Here is a 21,459-nt window from a genome sequence, read left to right on the forward strand (position 1 = left end):
GAGCAGAAAAGAACTTCCAATAAACTGAAAGCCACGACAACAATCATTTTGTTATTTTGAATTTTTTAATGAAAAGAATTAATGATGATGATGATAAATGTTAAAATAGTAAATAATCTTCCAGTCCATCTCTGTCAGTGGTGATTGCTTTAAGATGGCACCGGAAGCCCGGCTTCCCCTCACATTTCATTAAAATGCAGCAATGAGGTTCCGGTGACGTCATCATCCTGAATGGCAGCCTAAAGTAGCAGCTCCCTCGCAAAAATAGTTATTTCACCCCGTTAGACCATCAAATACTAGGTTTTCAGGTCCTACTTGAACAGACAAGAGGGGCAAGAATGGGGAAGGAGCAAACAAACAAAGAAAACACCAGTGTAGTGCTTTGCAAATGAAAAAAGTCTGGAGAACAGCTCCCCTACACAGGCACAAGATGGCGGAGCTAATGCTAACCCTTACTCAAATGACGCCGCAAGTCTGACCAAAGTTTTGGAGGAAATTCGGGACTTCCGAAGAGACACAAAAGAACAACTAAACGATATTAAATCCGAGATCACTAACGTCAACCAAAAGATGGCGGAGGTGCGAATTGAAAAAGTGGAAGACTGTGTTCAAAACGTGGAGCAAGTGTTGAACAAGATGATAAAAGTCACGTATCAGCAAGAAAACAAGCTACTCGATCATGAAGGGAGATCCCGACGGGAGAACTTAAGGATATACAATGTTCCCGAAGGAGCTGAGGGATCATCTATGGTGGAGCTTGTGGGAAAACTATTACAGAACACGCTGGCGATCCCCCCCCCCCCCCCCCCAACCGAGGAGCTCGACATCGAGAGGGCGCACCGCGCGCTGGTGCCAAGACCCACCGGAGACAGGGAAGATAAGTCGCAGTCAATAATAGTCAAATTCCTCCGCTACAGGATTAAAGAAGAGATTCTGCGCAAGGCTTGGGGAAAGAAGGTTTTTCTGAACGGGAGGCTAATATACTTTGAGCAGGATTACCCCCCAGCAGTCCTGCAGAAGAGGAAGGAATCTGCTGAGGCGAAGCGAGTGTTAAAGCAGAGAAATATCCACTTCCAGACTCCGTTCCCAGCTAAACTACGAGTGTTTTACGAGGATGGGACGCAACTGTATCGGACAGCGGAGGAAGCGACCATAGACATGAAGGACAGAGGGCTGCCAGTCAGCGTGATTCCACCGAGGGAGAGTCTGGCTGAGCAGCTGTCCCGCTCCGCCTGGGAAACAGTGGGAAGACCGAGCCGGCGAGGGACAGGTGAGGAGCGAGAGAAAAGTATCGAGGAGAGACTGCGAGCCTTCAGAAGGCAGCCCTCACCCTCTCCAGAGGAGTTATAAGTTCTGATTGACTTTTAAAGTGTCGGAGAGCTAAACAGAACTTAAAATAGGCGGTGTTGTGTTCACTTCAAGATATTTGCATTTATACCTTTATCCCAGTTAGGTGAGAATATACAGTATACAGGCGAGGGATGCATAAGGACACATTTTCTGTGGAATGAACAGAGACCTTTTTCCTCCTCTTTCTGAGTGCCATGGTGGGGGCTGTCAGCCAATAGGTGGGAGAGGCTTTCCCCCACAGCTGGACATTTTATCTAGCTTAGCTCAGGGTCATCTATTAGAGACCCCAGCCTTGGAATCACGTTTTCTTTATCTTTTACTTATGTTCGGTGTTCCTATCTGTTCAGTCTCATTTTGTTTATTCTGTTGATACACTTACAAGTAAATCCACATGGCTAGTAACAAAGTAAAATTAATCTCGTTTAACGTCAATGGGCTGTTGAATCCAATTAAACGTAGCAAAATCCTATCTAAAGTGAGGACAGAACAAGCCCATGTAGTTTATTTACAGGAGACCCACTTGACAGATAAAGAGCATGTAAAAAAAAAAAAGGGCTTCACTAATGTTTTTTTTCTTCAAACAAATCAGGATATAGGAGAGGACTTGCTACCCTCATTTCAAACAAGCTAAATTTTGAAAAAGTATTCGAAATGGGTGATAAGGAGGGCAAATTTATTTTAGTAAGGGGTAAGATAGATGGGAATCCAATTACCCTATTGAACGTCTGTGCACCCCCAGGGAGTGATATCAGTTTCTTCCAAAAAATCACTAATATTATGGTAACGGAAACAGAAGGCCTTTTGGTCTGTGGAGAGGATTTAAATATACATCTACAGACAAAGATATGGCCCTTTTCCACTACCCTTTTTCAGCTCGCTTCAGCTCACTTCAGCCCGACACGGCTTGCGTTTCGACTACCAAAAAACAGCACGACTCAGCTCGCTTCAGCCCTGCTTAGCCCCTAAAACTCGCACCGTTTTGGAGTGGGGCTGAAGCGAGCCAAACCGTGCCGAGTGAGGCTGGGGGCGTGAGCAGACACTCCCCTGTGCACTGATTGGTGAGGAGGAGTGTCCTCACATGCCCACACACGCCCCGCGAGCACGCTGGGATCTGTAAACACCGTAAACCCGGAAGGAGAAGAATTACGAGAATTATGAAGCCTTATGTGCCTCGCCTCATCTATACGCTCTTGCCAGTATCTGTTGGCATTGTCGGTGACAACAAGCCACAGCACCAAGACCAGCAACACTAACGACTCCATGTCCTCCATGTTTATTGTTTACTATTCGGGTCGTGAGACTACCGCTTAAAAGCTCACTGATGTCACTGTTTGCGCTGCTTAACGACATCACGTGACGTCCACCCACTTTCGCTAACTCCACCCAATGTGTCCACCCACTTCCAGCCAGCACGGTTCAGCGCGCTTGTAGTCGAAATGCAACTCCAACAGCCCCGCTCAGCTCGACTCAGCACGGCACGGCTCAGCCCGACTCAGCCGCGTTTGTAGTGGAAAAGCGGCATTAGACTCGTCTAGTAGAAAAACCCATGATATGAAGTCCCTATATAAGAAGGTAAATGTACTTTTTGTGGAGGTGGGCTTAATTGACATATGGCGAGACTTTCTCCCTAACAGAAGGGATTACACTCACTATTCTGCCCCTCACTCTCTCTACACAAGAATAGATTATTTCATAATATTTGGGAAGGATAAAGATAAAATACATACTTGTGGAATCGGGACAATAGATCTAAGTGACCATGCACCAATATACTTATCCATTGATCTTAACCTGCGGTCAAAAAATAATACATGGAAATTGAACTCAAGCCTGCTGAATGACCCGTCTTTTAAGACACAAATTGAATCCGAAATTAGTCTCTTCTTAGAGTTCAATGATACTGGAGAGGTCTCACCTCTCATGTTATGGGATACTTTGAAGGCTGTTCTCAGAGGGAAAATTATAGCAATATCTTCATTTAAGAAAAAAATAGGAATAAAAAATTAGAGGACTTAAAAAACAAGCTAAAGGAATTAGAAGGAAAGCATAAATTGGATTTGGCACAGGATACATTAAGAGAAATTAGAAATATCAGGAACGAAATTATTAGTCTGGCCACACAAGTAATCAAGAAAAATTTTATGTTTTTGAAACAGAGACACTACGAAAGTGGCTCTAAATCTATGAAAGTATTGGTGTGGAAACTGAAAAAAAAAAAAGATAGCTGAAAATACAATTCATAAAATTAGGGATCCAAGAACAAAAGTGATAAAAAATAAACTAAATGAAATTCAGGAAGCTTTTGAAGTGTTTTATAAAACCCTATATTCTGAAGTCCCTGGTAGGAGTGTAACCCAAATTGACAGCTTCCTGAATCCCCTAGATTTACCCACTCTAGATGAAGAACAAAATGAACTAATGACTGTGGATATAACTGAAGAAGAATTAAAAGTTGCAATTAGCAGGCTTAAATTAAGCAAGTCACCAGGATCTGATGGTCACATGGCAAAGTGGTACAAGGAATTGAAAAAAGAACTAATACCTGTTTTACTTCCCGCACTGAATTGGGTTTTAAAAAAAGCACAAACGCCACCCAGCTGGAAGGAGACAATAATTTCAGCCATACCAAAAGAAGGCAAGGATAAACTGGAGTGTGGATCTTTTAGGCCAATTTCTGTTCTTAATATAGACTATAAACTATTTACCTCTATCATGGCCAAACGATTAGAAGAGTTCCTACCAACATTGATACATAATGATCAAACAGGTTTCATACGTCAACACCAAACACAAGACAATATACGAAAGACACTACATATTGTAGATCATATACAAAAAAATAAAATTAAAGCAGTTGTGATAAGCGTAGATGTTGAAAAGGCCTTCGATTCAGTCAACTGGAACTTTCTCTACAGAGTCCTACATAGATTCGGCTTCCATGATACAATTATTAAAACCATACAGGCACTATATGACAATCCGACTGCTAGGATTAAAATCAGTGGCTATTTATCAAATAATTTTACCCTAGAAAGGGGCACCAGACAGGGTTGTGCATGATCACCATTACTCTTCATTGTGTTTGGAACCACTAGCTCAGTACATGAGACAAAATGAAGACATCAATGGAATCACTATTAAAGGGACGGAATATAAATTGGCCTGCTATGCGGATGACATTTTGATCTACCTTGGGCACCCAACGTACTCACTACCTAAATTGATGCAATCATTTGAGCAGTATGGTCAATTATCAGGGTACAAAATCAATACAAGTAAAACCCAGTGACTCTCTTATAATTATAGCCCACCAGGAGAAATCAAAAGTACTTACCCCTTAGCATGGCAAACAGAGTCTTTTAAATACTTAGGCATCAAACTACCAGAAGATCTTACAAAATTATCAGAACACAACAATCTACCTATACATAAAAAAATAAAGGATGACCTAGCGAGATGGAACTTAATTCCTTTCTTCAGCCTTAGTTCAAGAATTGACTCTTAAAATAAATATACTGCCAAGACTTTTATATTTATTTCAAACACTGCCAATAGAGATTACCCAAAACCAATTTAATGAGTGGGACAAAATGCTATCTAGATATATATGGCAAGGTAAAAGACCAAGGGTCCGCCTCAAAACTTTACAGCTAGCTAAACAAAAGGGAGGATGGGGCTTGCCTTATTTTAGATATTATTATTTGGCAGCGCAGATGAGAGCAGTGATATGCTGGTGCAACCCGTCATATACTGCTCACTGGAAAAACATTGATGAAAAAACACCCTCCATCCCCATACAGGCAGTCTTAGCTGATAACAACCTACAAACCCACATAAATAACATTGATAACCCATGGGTGAAATGGACCCTTTGGTGACTGACCCCTTGAAAATGGTTCCTCCAGGAACCATGACATTTCAGTTGTCAAGACAACAGAAAAACTAAAATACAAAAGCATTTTGTTTTGTGCACAAGAGCATTGTGACGCATCTTTCTGTTTTTGTATTTTAGTTTTTCCGTTGTCTTGACAACTGAAATGTCATCGTTCCTGGAGGAACCATTTTCAAGGGGTCAGTCACCAAAGGGTTAAAACATGGAAAACTATCATAAAGGAACATGAACTTGAGAGCGATATTACAACTCTTAAATGGTGTGCTTATGACTCAGAATTTACACCTAATAAATTGGACTCTAGATTCAAGGACTGGATAGCTAAGGGTATAACAGCCTTATGTAGTGTAATGAAAGATGAAAAACTGCTCAGTTTTGAAACGCTTAAAAGGACACATTTATTAGAAAAACAAGACTTCTATCGATCCCTGCAGCTGCGGCACTACGTTGATACAAAGATTAAAAATGTAACAAAAACAACCCGTTTGACTGAATTGTTTACAAAAGCCTATAATTCAGAAACTATTGATAGAACTATTTCATGCTTGTATAAGCGACTGTCGAATTTGAAACCACATTCAACTTTATATATTAAAATAAAATGGGAGAAAGAAGGAGGCAAAACTATATCTGAGGAAGAATGGACAACAGTATGGAAGTATCAATGGATGTGTACCAGCTCACAGAAGTGGAGGGAATTTGGCTGGAAAAGCCTGATTACGAACTTTATTACGCCTTCTCAGAAGTCTCACTATGATAATAACTCCCCTGTCTGTTGGAGGAACTGCGGAAATCAAAGTGCAAACCATTACCATGTTTTCTGGGACTGCCCGGTCATGAAGGACTATGGAGCACTTGCATGTGACGTCACAGCCGATCCAGATTGTGACAGACGCCATCGTGTCGGTCAAACGCCATATTCCGCCTTCTACTTCTACTTCTGGTTCTACTTCTGCTTTTACTTCTACCTTTTCTTCTGGAAAACCCTACTATATACAATTCTACTACAACGGCTGCGGCTACAAGCTCTCCCTACCTGTGCACGTTTTTTATGTTTTTTGTGTGTATTTTTGCGTGTTCGTCTGTACCGGACTTCAATATCCACTACAACCGTATGGACTTACTGGACATTGGTTTCCAGCAGAAAATGACGGTTTGTAGCAATTTCCATCGCATGCACAACATTCCGGACGAGAAAAAAAAAAACATTCCGGACGAGATAGCGAGACCAGCGGGGTCTCCGTGGATTGTTATCGGAAGCAAAGCGAAGGAGGCGGCGCCGGGAGCCGAAGCAAAAGCGAGGCTGCAGAGCCGGCCTGTTGACTAAGCTCAGAAAACAGCCACTCAAATCTCCACTGCCAAGCCTCTACCTCTCCAACGCCAGATCCATGTAAACAAGACAGACGATTTGGAATTACCTTATTCTATTCTATAATCGGCTGGTCAGTGCTATACTCAATACTTAAGTGACTTACCCATCCAATGAGGATTATTTTCTTGTTTACAAGATGCCACATCTGAGTTGCTGACAAATCCTGAATTTCTGTAAAGATAACTGTCCAGAGATTTATAAGCACGCAGTGCTTCACCACTGAACAGCGAGGGAAAGTTGATGAGGTAATTATACACGTCCGGGTATTCCGCTGGCAGTTCAAAATCCGGTCGTGAAAACTCCGTCCGGAAAGCCATAAGGGTCACAAATCTGTAGATCGTTTATTTTAGACATATATCTAGTTATCTGTTCATTAGAAAAATGAGCCGTGTAGTCCGTCGGTTGAAATTGATCCATTCTGTACATGAGTGCAGCAGTATTCAGCGGTGTTTTTGACTGACAAGATGGCGGTTGTGTACTTTCCGGTCACGTGACTGCATCTCTATTGGAGAGAGATACACAATGCCCTACAGGATATCTTCAAATCAGTCCCCCCAGGATTTCGCGGGCCTTTTTTGTGATTGTTGCGGGCTAAAATGTCTGTTGCGGGGGGTTTTCCAAAAAATTGCGATGAAAGTTGCGGTGTTTTTTTAGGTTTTTGTTACGATTACATTGCAGGAGGAAGTGAAAGTTGCAAGAAATTGTTGCGATTTTCTCTTTTTGTGATTAAAATTGAGTGATACGTTAAATATTAAGTTATTACTGAAAAACTATCAATTAAAAAAAACGGAGACACTGAGAAATGGTCCTATAAACAACTTTACCAATATAAAAGATTACCAGGACTACAAAAATGCAGAAAAATAGGCTTTACTTATCCAAATGCACCTGTTGGTTCAAAAGTTAAAGTGCATAGAACCTCACAGCACAACATGAAGTTACCTTAAAATATAATATAAATGCCTCAGCTTTCATGTAAGAAAAAAAAAACTATTAATACTAGTACTGTGTGCAGGCAGTCTCTCCTGAAGACTAAATTAAACAATAATTATAAACTAATAAAATAAATGGCTCAGGCTTCATAGAAGAAAAAAAACAATTTGAACAGAATCTCACAGTATGATGCTGAAGCTGTCTAAACAATGGAAAATAAAATACAATTTTGGCAAAAACGTTGGCATCCATTAATTTCTTGTATTAAGTAAAAAAAAAAATAAGGTGCACACAGTCCTTCACTGTAAACATAACACACTTTCAGTAACAGAATTTAAGCCTACATAAACACTGACTCGCACATGCAGTGTTGCCAGATACTGCTGACGTTTTCCAGCCCAAAATATGTTCAACGTCTGCCAAAATACACTTAAAACCGCCCAATCTGGCAACACTGTGCACATGCTGCTTCTCTTGAACGTATACATGGAAGTAAGGCGGAAGGTAGCTTGTTGACGTCACCTCAAGACGACGCCAACGATTGGTCAAATTTGTGGGAAAGTTGTGGTGATTGGATATAATTGCAACACCGCCCTGAATTCGCGGGGATTGGTTGAATTTGCATTGAAGTTGCAAATCGCAAAATCCTGGAGGGTCTGTCAAATGTGAAATACTCCTCGAGAATAAGACTGTGTTTTTCGGACACATACCTGAGGAATGGCTGAAAAGAGAGAAACATTTAATACATATATAGCTGGTGGCCTGTAAAAAGAGTATTACCAGGAAATGGTTATCACAGGAGAGCCCAACTTTAAATATATGGATGGACATTACAATGGACATTTATAAAATGGAGAAGATAACAGCTTTTGTTAATCACAAATTGGAGAAATTCGCTTCACACTGGGACAACTGGGTCAAATATGTCATGCCCCATAGTCCTGATTTTATTTTCACAAACCAGTGACTGTGCTGGATAAAGAGGATCACTCCCTACTTGTACATAGGGTTTTTTTTCTTCTTCTCGTTTATTTCTCTTTTCATTCTTCAGATACAAAACAAAAATGCTATTTGGGGCAGACAACAGATGTAAGATGTATGAACATATGATGTACCGGATGTGAATGTCTCATTCTGAATGGCAATAAAAAATAAATTACAAAAAAAAAAATGTAGCAATGAAACGTTTCCCAAAGTGTCTATTTTATTCATCAGTCTTGCTGTCGTTCAATATTTTAGTGAATCAGATTGATGGCGTATCTCACTGCAATATCGCGCTGTTTGTTCATTAAACTCACACTGTTTAGTGGTGAACAGTGCAGCCTGTGTGAAAAGCCCCTGACACAGAGCTAACAGACCCCCACTGAAGCCTCTGCATCTATTAGTGTCTGTTAGGTGTTTGTGTACTCGCTGTTTTAATGGGCAGAAAGACAAAAGCTCATTGGACAACAGGATTTAACGCATCATTTTGAGCCCCGCCCAGACACACGGCTTCACTGGGAGGGAATGGAGTGTGGGCGAGCGTGTTTTACATGGAAGAAAAAAAAACATCTCAGCATGAGTGAGAGAGAGAGAGAGAGAACTGTAATGAAGAATAGATGTTTTCTCTTCTGAAATTAAAATTCTTTCACATACTTGGAAAAATTCACAAAATGTTTATTCATAAATAACAGGGGATTTTTAAAATATTATTTCACTCCCTGTGTTTGCAAAAAAGTTTTTGAAGACTTTGACATTACCTGGTTTTCTTTAATAATAAAACATGGTCTAATCTTCATCCGAGTCAGAATCGTAGACAAACACATTCTGTCTAAAGAAAACAGTCACACTTGTTCTTGTCAGTCCTGAATAAACCATTTAAACATTCACACTCTGGGGTTTAAAAAGTGTGTGAACCTCTGAGCGAACGACTTCTCCAAGAGCTCATTAGAAAGCAAAGCAAAAACATCAAAGCAAATCTTGATGTTCAGAAACTGAGGCAGTGAAGTGTGTCATTGTGTCTCTGCAGGTTGTGGGATTGTGGTGTCTCAGATGAAGGCTGTGCTGCTCTCGCTTCAGCTCTGAGATCAAATCCCTCACACCTGAGAGTACTGAATCTGTTTGGGAATAAAATAGGAGACTCAGGAAAGAAGCTGCTCTCTGCTCTTAAGGATGATGAACATTACAAACTACAGGAACTCTCGTAAGTAATAACCTTTTTAGGTGAATGTTGGAAAAAATTTAATCTCAATATAATTTTTTCTTTAATTTCAGTAAATGTCACATGACCAGGCCATGAAATGAAACCAGTTTTAAAAATTTTCACTGTGTTGTATTTAATCAACTTTTTCCTCCCAGTTGTCTTTAATGCTGTTTGTTGTTCAGTAAAATTGATTTAAAATTGATCTGAAAGCAGAAGATGGAGTCAGTCAGAGTCTCCAAAATGTCCCGTCTGAGTGCATGAGAGTGATTGTAAATGAACACCTCGTCTCCTTGTGACACCCTGCTGTCTCTGACTTCATCCTGCTGCTTTTGTCTGAACAAGATGATCTCGGCTTTTCCCTGTTTCTGATCAGCAGCACACTTTCTTCTCAACTCTCCTCAAAACTCAGTAAAATGATCATCTTTAATGCCACACTGCCACAAATATGTGATTTAAGGAGCCACTTTACTCACTCTGACACTCCTTCCTGCTCTCCACCTCCACACCGTGTCTTCTGTCGTTCCTGTAAAATTCACCTCGGCTTCTTCTTAAAGTCTGCACTTAAATCTACATGTAGAACAAGAGCTCAAACCCACCGCAGTGTTAGTTACTGTTTAAAAAGCTCCAAAGCCTGTGATTGGATAAGAGCAGTGATGTGATGGGAAACGTCTGCTCACTTTCCTGTGAGATCTTGTGGAAGTTCTCGTTTGTTGGAGCTCAATGTTAGAACACAGATATTAGATATTATACAAGATATTATACAAGACTGAATAAATGTTGAATTAAATTATAAACAGGAGATAATAATGTTTCTCTTGGAGCAGAGATGATTCCATGCTGCTGGTCATGAAGTACCACAGTCCAGTGTGTGGGGATTAATCCAGATGTTTTTCTTTTATTTTCAGGGTGTGATGAACATCTGTGTGTGAGATGAAGACTCTGGTGTTCCTGCATTTCCATGTTGGGGAACAGACAACACATTCATAAACACGTCAGTCATTTAGTTCTAACAAATGAAAGAGACTCGGAGACGTGGTCAGTGTGTGTTCATGGTGCACAGTGAATCAGACTGCACACAATTCCACACTGAATGTGGAACAACTTGTGATCTGCATGAAACTGCCTGGACCTCAGTCCCTTAAAAACCCTGAAAGAGCAGGTGAAAAAGCACAGGGAGTCGAGCTGAACCCAGTCAGTGGAAGAGGGAGCTGAAATGGACAGGAACAGTTTCAGGACATTGGTGGGATTCTCACCTGACAGGATCAGCATTTGGGGAGTTAATCTGAGGAAGCCCCGAGGAGACTCACTGCAAGGCATATTTATCACTTTGTCCTTCAGGTGGTATTTAATATACACTCACTGTGCACTTTATTAGGAACACCTAGACGGCCCCACCTTGTTGATGAGAGGGTTCACCGGAGAACGGCCAGACTGGTTTGAACTGACAGAAAGGCTACAGTAACTCAGATAACCACTCTGTACAATTGTGGTGAGCAGAAAAGCATCTCAAAATGCACAACACACTGAACACTGAGGTGGATGACCACGTCGGGTTCCACTTCTGTCAGCCAAGAACAGAAAGCTGAGGCTGCAGTGGGCACAGGATCACCACAACTGGACAGGTGAAGAGTGAAAAAACGTAGCCTGGTCTGATGAACCTGGATTTCTGCTGAGGCTCACAGATGGTGGCGTCAGAATTTGGCACCAACAGCATGAATTAGTGTTCCTAATAATGTGCTCTGTGACTGTAGATTAGATCTTTTTGTTACAGGATCAGACCAAAGCTGTTCTTTATTTTCTTTATCTGATCCTGATTTTTTTTTTTCTGGTATCAGCTGATCAAACCCGATATGGGATCAGTGCCATCACTTTTACTTAAATCTAAACTAATTACAGTATGTTACGTAATAGTATCAATCAAATACATTTTGAAGAACTAGTGTAATTATTTTGTCATTTAAAAATTGTTTATGGATATAAAATTATTTTTAGTGAATTTTCAACTCAGCTGTTAAATTCATGTTTAAAAAGAAAATATATAAGAGCTCATTTTGGTCCTGTGTTATCTTTTATTTCTTGGTATTTCAGGTGTATTGGTATTCTCTCTCTCACACATGCATGATGAAAGATCTGGAGAAACACAACAGTTTTTGCAAAACAAAAGCGTTTTTATTAAATGTCAAAACATTTAGCTCAGTTTTATGTTCAGTACAGCAAGACAATGTGAGGGCTTTGTGTGAATTAATGTAACTGCAGTGTGTGTGTGTGTGTGTGTTTTGGCCTCAACTCTTCCCATCTTGCTGAAGGGCATCACCAGGTTACATACTGGAGCCAATCGCAGCAGCTCCAGTTTTGTGACTGTATACCACAGCATCTCAAAAAATTACAGTATCGTAAAAAACTCTTTTTTGTAATTTAATTCTAAAAGGTAAACTTTCATATCTTCTATATTCATTACACATTGTCATGTTACACATTTACACATATTAACATTTTTTGTTTTAATTTTGATGATGGCTTATAGCTCATTAAAAATCAGAAATCCAGTCGCTCAAAATATCAGAGAATTTCATTTTGAGTTGTAGTAAAACAGTATCAATACCGTGTATGCATACTAGTGTATATGTACACTAATATATAAATATACTATATATTTTTGGTCCCAACATTATCATTATATCTGTCTGTAGGTGCATTTGGTAATTATTAAGTGATCAATCTCATTAAATCAGTCTCATTAAATCATTTTCATTGAATCAGTCTCATATTATCATTAAATCACTCATGGAATCAGTCTCATTAATTAATACCATTAATTTTGGTGCTTAATAATAAATTACCAAACAACTAAATTATGGTATATTCCAAATTATTATGATCGCTTACCATATTACATAAATCATATGCACCTTTAGAATTCTTTGGAGATTGGGCAACTTCAAGTATATTAAGCACAACAAATAAATACACAGTTTCAATAATAATGGAATTTATTACAACAAAGATAAAAATGGATAAGAACAGTTGAAATCATTATATACAAATGTGATATGGTGTGTGTGTGAGGGGCCCTGTAGCCTGAGCAGAAGGCTAGCGTGGGATGCTAGCTAGGTATGTTTGTGTGTGTCCTCATGGTGTCGGGATCACCACGTGGGATTTGAGGAGAACAAAAGAGTTAGCATGGATTGCTAGCTAAGGTGTTGGTGTCCACGTGGTGGACAAAGAGTTAGCCTGTGTGTGGCCTGAACAAAGGGTTAGCATGGATTGCTATCTAAGGTATGTTTGTGTGTGAGGCCTTGTGGCTAGCTAAGGCCCAAGGATCCTACCTCGTGGAGTTAAAACAAAAGAGGTGTATGTGAGTGTGGGGGGAGGACTGCCACGTGTTGGAGACAAAAGATTAGCTTTGTGTGCTAATTAAGATGTTTGTGTGTGTCCATGTGGTGGAGGCCTAGATTAGCCTTGTGTTGCTAGCTAAGACAAAGGAATGCTAATTAAGGTATGTTTGTTTGTGACCACGTGTTTGTGTAGGCCTAGATTAGCCTCGTGTGGCCAAGCTGAGACAAAGGGAAGCTAGCTCATAACACTACTAAATCCACTGAAATCTTGATGAGGTCAAGATATGTATAAGAATGGAATTAAGGTGTTAGAAAAGATAGAGAAGCATGCACAGCCTATCTATTAAACAATTGAGAGAACATAGAACAATTAATTCAATTCGACACGCTGCGTGTCTACAGTGTAAACAAACTGTTCCTGAGTTTAAATTCACACTACTTCAATTAAAAGCTAATTCCTATAAGACTAGGTTTGATTATGCCCAAAAATGCCAAGTCTTACTTCCGTATTTCGCTTCTACGTGAGATTATGAGAAGATATCCCGAGACTTTTGGAGTTTTCACCGTTGTGGAGCTCTCCGTGAGTCACAGGGCCCCAACAACACGCATGCAGCGGGCCGATGTTGGCCTAAGATCGTATCGGAACACTCTTAAATAATTTGATCGTACAATGATCGGCCAGAGAGCGGAGCCAGTTTTTTTCACCCCTGCTCCCATCTACGTTGGCTTTTGATTGGCCCAAAATCGAGAAGTACCCTACACATTCATCGGGTTAGTGTTGGCCTCAGATCAGCTATAATTAGATCATGACTTCGGCTATGGGGCGAAGATTATACTTTTTTTTTTTTTTTTTGTGTTCATCCCTGAATCCCATCTACATCGGTTTTTGATTGGCCCCGGGCCGGAGTTCCCCAAACACTAAAGTATAATGTCATATTGCATAAAAATTCTTCCCGTTTAACAAAAATGTGCCATCTGATGTTATTTTTTACATACCGACTATCTCAATGGGGCACTTTTATTTCAAATAACTGTGCAGGCACCCGCTGTCTTCCGCGGCAAAATAGCTGAACCATTTATTAGTGCTGTGCATCGCCTGCCCGCTGCTGCCGGCGTCCAAACCAACTCTACACACTTCCAAACGCAATTCACAGAAATATGCGCGCGCGTCTTGGGGACTTTCACTATATAACGCAAACATCTCATAACATGTTATTATCTTTGTGTAACCCAGTAGAGAATTGGGTCCAGTTCTATTTTATTTTTCTATAGTTTCCTTGTTAATTTAATTTCATTTGTTAATCAGTCTGTCAATCAGTTATTTTACACACACACACACACACACACACACACAATCCTTAATGGTCGCATTTCATAGAGTGGGCAATTATGATTGGTCAAGAGGGAACAAGTCCCGCCCTCTTCACACAGAAGTCAGGTGAGTTGCATGGCGGGTGAAAGCAGCAGTGACCGGAGCGGTGAGAAATACAGAGAGAGTTATAATAGCGGTTATTAACACTGACTGTCCATTAGAGAATCCTGAGCTGAGGCAGCGGGGGTGTGCGGGGATCCGGGAGCGAGGAGGAGGCCCGACTTTTGGCAGCGTCGTCTTGGCGAGTTGCCGAGTGAATTAGCGCTCGCGCATGCGCACTGTATTAGCCCCACAGTGAGTTGATAGGAGAGGCGCAGAAAAACGCGGCTTTGCTCCATGAATACTTGAACTTGGCTTATCATTACTGTTCACTGTTTCTGTTAACTTTAAGAGGTAAAACTGCATATTCTTGCTCTGATAACTTAAAAGAAGTAAGGTATAATGTTTATTTTGATGCTGTGTGTGGTTATATTGAGAGATGCTGTATGATATATGGGATGATGAAACTGATGAATATGTTCATTTACAACTAAGTTAAACATAATTCATGGTTGAACAGCTAAAATTCATGATTGATTAAATTTATGTGTAAAAAGGTTGATTAAATTGTGGGAAATACTTACATTGGGAAAAAAATAACTGTACAGTTAAGAAATAATTAATGTAATCATTATTGTGTTACATTAATGTGTTGATTTATACACTGACTATGGCCATAAGAGAGAAGTTAGTGATGTCATATAAATAACAGTCGTGTCTTCATACAGACTGGGTTTTTGAGAATCATTAGAACTGGATCTGGATTTCTCCTGTTGATGGGAGATGGCGAGCCCCCAGTGAGATCTCTCCTTAATTGGAGGAGTGAGGAACCAAGGCCGAAGAGGACACCACATCCCTTCTTCGCTTTCACTTAGGTGTCAGTGTGGTAGGACCACCGCATACCTGACTTTTTGATATCCCCCTGACTTGACAAACACTTTTAATAATAAAAAAAAAATAATAATAATAATAATAATAAATTAAATTTATATAGCACCTTTCAAGAACCCAAGGACGCTTTACAATTATAGACAAAGAAAAGGAAAAAAAAACAATAAAAAAATAATAAATGAATAAATAAAAAATAAAAGTAAAAAGTCCACCAAGTAGGGGTCAAGATGTAATTCCAGTGGTGTAGCAGCCACAGTCCCACCAAAAGGCGCATGAAAACGAGTCCCACATCTCCAGCACAGCTGCCGTGACGCCGTCAGCCACATCGCTCGAACACCACGCCGTGGATCCACAAAGCGAGCAGAGAAGCTCCGCCACGCAGAGCGCTGGTGTGTCCCAAACCGCCTGCACAGCCGCCGCGACGCCACTGAGCAACATCGCTCGGAACATCACGCCAAGCGTTAAAGCGCAGAGCGCTGGACAACCACGGATGTTAAATGAGCAACGAGCTCACTGCAGTCCACAGCTGGGAGCGCAGGCATCACCCACGACGAACCAAAGCCTAGAGGGCACCAACGCCCAAAACTGGGTCCGGAGCTACACCACAACCGGCGGACAAAACACTCAAACATCGAACTACACAAACGCACAGAAAAAAAATAAATAAAATGAAAATTGAAAAAGAAATAAAATAAAAAAAAGCTCTGGTGAGAAGCGGCAGCCAGAATGTGCACGACGTACTCTCAAACGGAAACGGAAACTTTTGACTTGAGCGCGCTGACAGATATCGACAAGGACATTAACGGAACATTACACTCCATATGGACACTTTTAGTTAGTTTATTTTTTGTTTTTTGTTGAAAGATTGTGAATACTGTGGAATATTGAGTACCCAGTGATTTATTGCACTGAATTTTATTTTATATATTTTTTTTATTTTGGTACAGTAAATTTATCTTAAACATACCTCGTGGCTCCATTTACCTATTGTGTCTGTCCTCATTCTCTTTTTTTTTCCAACCCTCCCACTACGAATCTAGTCCTGGTCCATATATTCTGAACCTTGTAGCACCGAGTGGGTTACATTTGCATGGGTATCAAATGACTAACCTATTTATTTACATATGTTCCCGGTCCCTAATCGACAACGAGAGAACATATTCCTAAACGTGTGTGTGTCCTCTAAACTTGGAATACCCCATGCATCTTCTCTACCTCTGTGTGTCAGCACGCATGTGCGAGATCTTCTTCAGGTCTTAAGCGGTTGGTAGCCAGCAGCCTTCAGCGCATTTGACTGAGTGAGAGCAGCGTACTCAGCCAACCATTTTTTTTTTTCAGGTAAGTCACTTTGGTGTTAAATGAAAGGAGGTAGCATTAATAAACTTAGAAATGTAGTAGTATGCTGGTAGTTATGAGTCGGTGTGCAATACGTTAAAACGTTAATGTTTGCCTGGCCTCGTTAAAGGGCTAGTTCCAACAACTGTATATAATACAGTCTATGGCTAGTTCAGTTAGCTATCTAGCTAATTTCCGTCTGGAAAATTATTCCCATAAGCAGTCGGTTAACATGACATGGATAGTAAATCAGTACTTTATACTTTTACACTGCAACTTAATGCAGTAGTCAGCTATTTTCTGTTGGGAAACGTTTGTAAACGTGCCTTAAGTTTGTTGATAGCTAAGGTATCCACCGCAAGGCGGGAAGTCTAGTCAGAGCAGGTTGCTCCATGGTCTGTGGCCGGATTGAAACATGGCAGGCAGAGTAGATTACCAAACTTATGTATTTTCATACTAACAACACTTCGTTTCACTTGTATGTGTGTGTGTGTGTGTGTGTGTGTTATTAATACTGCTCATGTGTAGAAATTAGCGCCGTGTTTGGTAGTGACTTGTTTTCATCATACCAGTAATGGTTTGTTTCTTTTGTACATGTTTTGGTTTGTATTAGTATGGATCATGTTTGGAAATTATCGCCGTGTTGTATAGTTTATCTCATCTCATTATCTCTAGCCGCTTTATCCTTCTACAGGGTCGCAGGCAAGCTGGAACCTATCCCAGCTGACTACGGGCGAAAGGCGGGGTACACCCTGGACAAGTCGCCAGGTCATCACAGGGCTGACACATAGACACAGACAACCATTCACACTCACATTCACACCTACGCTCAATTTAGAGTCACCAGTTAACCTAACCTGCATGTCTTTGGACTGTGGGGGAAACCGGAGCACCCGGAGGAAACCTACGTGGACACGGGGAGAAAATGCAAACTCCGCACAGAAAGGCCCTCGCCGGCCCCGGGGCTCGAACCCAGGACCTTCTTGCTGTGAGGCAACAGCGCTAACCACTACACCACCGTGCCGCCCTTGTATAGTTTATAACATTTAAAATATGTTATATTTCTTAACTGCATTGTTACCTTCGGCGGGAAATGTGACATTTGTTCATCATCACCATAGCAACACCACTCTACCATGCAGGATTTTTCGGAGGAGTTCAATTTCTTTTTTAACTCATTCGGAGAGCCTCGGTTGCCGAATTTCTTCCACACCGTTCTATCTGTTCTGACCCAAATCACACACGGATTGCGGATCTCTATAGACAATGAATGATTTCCCTTAGTTCTCGCAGCCGTATTACCGGACGTAGTGTGCAGTGGGCTTTAGTCTACTTTCAAACGTGTGTGCGCATGCCCAAATTGGTCGATTGAACAATGATTGATTTTATTGCCGTTTCATGTTATGCAATATGGTAATATTATATCACAGGATGCTGTTATCTGTGGAGGGTGAAATGTGCCATGGTATAAATGCACCAATAAATATTTACTTTTTCAGATACTGCTAGTAATGACTTTGCCTTTTTGTCCCTAAACCTTTTTGTCCCTAAACTACCTACTATTTGGCCTAGTTTTTCAGATACTGCTAGTAATGACAACAATTAAAGCGTAATTCAATCAGAAGGTTTGTGCCAATTTCCAAAAAGCAATAACTTAAATATAAAACTACTTCTGTCTGTATGTACAGCAGCATTGTCTCCCAAGATGTTTCTTATATTTAATCAGGGATGAGAATTTTCCGCCGATCGGCGGATTTCCGACTTTTTCAGACCAAAATGATCGTTTTTGAGATCGATGTAAATCCGTTGAGAAATTATCGGGGGGGTAATGATTAACGATCTGTGGTCACCTTATAACGCAGACATCCCAAGTCTCCCAGAACTTCCGGGAGTCTCCTGCATATTGATAGAAGCGAGCAAGAGCGTGCGCGCGAAACATTAAGGTCTGCATCACGCATTTTAGAATGTGCGCGCGCGCGAGGGAGACTGTGTGCAGTGTTGCCAGATATTGCTGACGTTTTCCATCCCAAAATATGTTCAAAACCCACCAAAATGCACTTAAAACCACCCAATGTGGCAACACTGCCTGTGTGCCTGTTCATGTAGCGCATGCCAGACAAAGAGCATCCTGATTGGGTTACTCAGCAAAATAAGCCAATCAGCTTTCAGTGTGGGCGGGCTTTTATCCCTTTTCTCGAGGACCGACCGACATAGCAGAGAGAGAGCGCGCGACCCAAAAAACGAAAGTACAAAACCCACTTCAGCTCAGATTACACAAAAGAATCTCCCTGTCTAATAAGGGTAGAAAATAATGACAGTTTCGCGCGATGTACTGTTTGCAGCAGTGGTTTCAGCATTGCCCATGGTGGCTTAAATGATTGTAAAGGACATGTTGAGGTGAGGAGTGTCATTTCATGTGCATTATAGGTCAACAACAGGCTGTCATGAAAAGACCAAGCTTATTGAAGATTTCCGTAAAGTAACAATGTATGAATATACATCATATATATCAAATACACATCATATACAAGTGTGTATCTTTTTATAAATGAGGTTAGCTTGTCTAATGTAGCATGTTGGGGAGAATCATAGTATCATATCTATATTTCTGATCAAATTTTCGGTATGATACCGTGTATAACTCTCCTACTTATTGCTCATTTCATGGGGGGGGGAATTGCTGGGATGTGCCGCGCGGGAGCGTCTGCCCACATTTTTTTCGGCCGAGATGAACTTATAGTTTTTGATTTAAAAATTTTTTTGTAATGCCCATTGTACATGCCTGTTCTTTAACTCAAAATCACCATCTCGATCTTCAAATTGACCGTATGGTATATGCATTACATTACACAACATCCTGTCCAGATAAAACCTAGTTAGTACACACAACAGTTGAAAGGGAAGTGATGAGTGATGTTGAATGTTGCCTACTTAATATGCAAGACCTCCTGCTACCATGATAACATCAGAAGAAAGCTTAAGAGAATTATATGACAGAACTTTTTTCTGGTTTGCACTTCATTGTAAAGGATTAGAGTATTCAAAGACATGAATAGCAAAAATGCAGAAATATAATACTGTAGAGCTCGTTTATATTAAAAGGTGCATTGATTTTTTTTGAAATCATCAAATGTGAATTGATTAAAAACAAGTCTCTTGTACCATATTAATCATTTTCACCTGGTAGTCCACCAAGAAGGGGAATTTATTTCCAAATACATTGCAACTTTTTGCTGATAAAATTAATGGTTTTGGGGTAAAAAAAAAAATAAAAAATAGCCAAAAATCAATAGCCCCCCTGGCTATGGGCCCCGCCCTGGTTTTTTCAGACTTTTTAAATATTTTTCATTCTCATCCCTGATTTAATGTAAAGTGATGTTTTCTTTATTCTCATAACTTTCCTTTTTTCGTCCATAAACAGTGTATCGTACCACAAGCATTGACCTGATTGTCCAAGGAAGCAAGGTAATTTTAAATAATGTGGTTTTTAAAATGACAAATGTAGAAGGGACTCTTTACCATAATGGATGTGTCAATTGTAACAGGACTAAATGCAGCACCTGTCTGGGACCGTTTCAACCACGGCTGCTTGTGAGGAATACAATAACTCTGAAGGCTTAAGTGCAATTACAGCTGGGTCACGGTTACCAAAATCATTGCAGGCTTGAGACAGGGTTTTTGGTGAGTCTTAACCCTTTAGGTGGCAGGTATTTCAAAAAAAATGCTGAATGTTGGCATCTAAATTTCAAAAGGCTGCGCCTTGAAAGTGATAACAGATAGAGTAAACTGTAAATGAGAAAAATATTAAGGATGACCCAAAGTTTATGTGGGGATTTGCATATTGTGATCTCACAGGGTGGTGTCCATCTTGAATTTGGATTTTTTTTTCATGAAATTCAGAGTATTTTCGATAAATAACTCGATAAAAACTTATTTCATAACATTCACACGCCATCCCAAAACAATACATTGTAAACCAACAGTGTACCTTATGGTTAATATGGTGCCATATAGTGACAAACGCTTGTAAATGGTAGGCTTTTGCCTGCAGAGGCCTAAAGTGTAAGAATATATCCAGGTGACACTAGATTTTCAGCATATTGTACTTCTCATTGTAAGGAACAGGACACAGGCCTACTTCATACTTATTACACCTGTATTTTGTCTGATGGTAGCCTTTGGGGCAGGTACAGTCAGAGCAAACAACACATGCTGGCTGATCATCTGCACTGTATAGCCAGTGACCCTGTAAGTCTTACTAACATTTCTGTAAACTAATGTGCATAGTGATTTGTTTTAGTTATGAGCAAATTCATGAAGTTAGTTAGACAAAGGCAAAAATATGGGGCCAAATAATAATTGGTCATCTCTAATCCCCTCTATATTCCAACTGGCTCATGAAAGGCCTTTATCCATTATTGGTATTTTCCTCATCACTGTTAAAATACAATTGATGAGCTTGTGCTTTTTTGTTTTCTTTGTCTTGCTTATCTATCTAGTATGGCAGGTTCACTCTCATATTGGACACTGAAGCGAAAATCCAAGGCACGCGTTAATCAGCAACTGGCGTCCCATCATTGTAGATTGGCTTCTAGCAGCATTGCTGAGGATGAAGAAATGGCAGAAGATGTCCCTGACATTCCTGTTGATGTTTGTGAATTGGAGGATGGCTTCTCTGATGAGGACATCTCTATGGAGATAGAGGAGGTTGATTCTGATGGCAGTAGCTGGGACAGTGGAGACGGTGTGTGCGTGTAC

Source organism: Neoarius graeffei, chromosome 22 (assembly GCF_027579695.1).
Source record: "Neoarius graeffei isolate fNeoGra1 chromosome 22, fNeoGra1.pri, whole genome shotgun sequence".
Classification (NCBI taxonomy): Eukaryota; Metazoa; Chordata; class Actinopteri; order Siluriformes; family Ariidae; genus Neoarius; species Neoarius graeffei.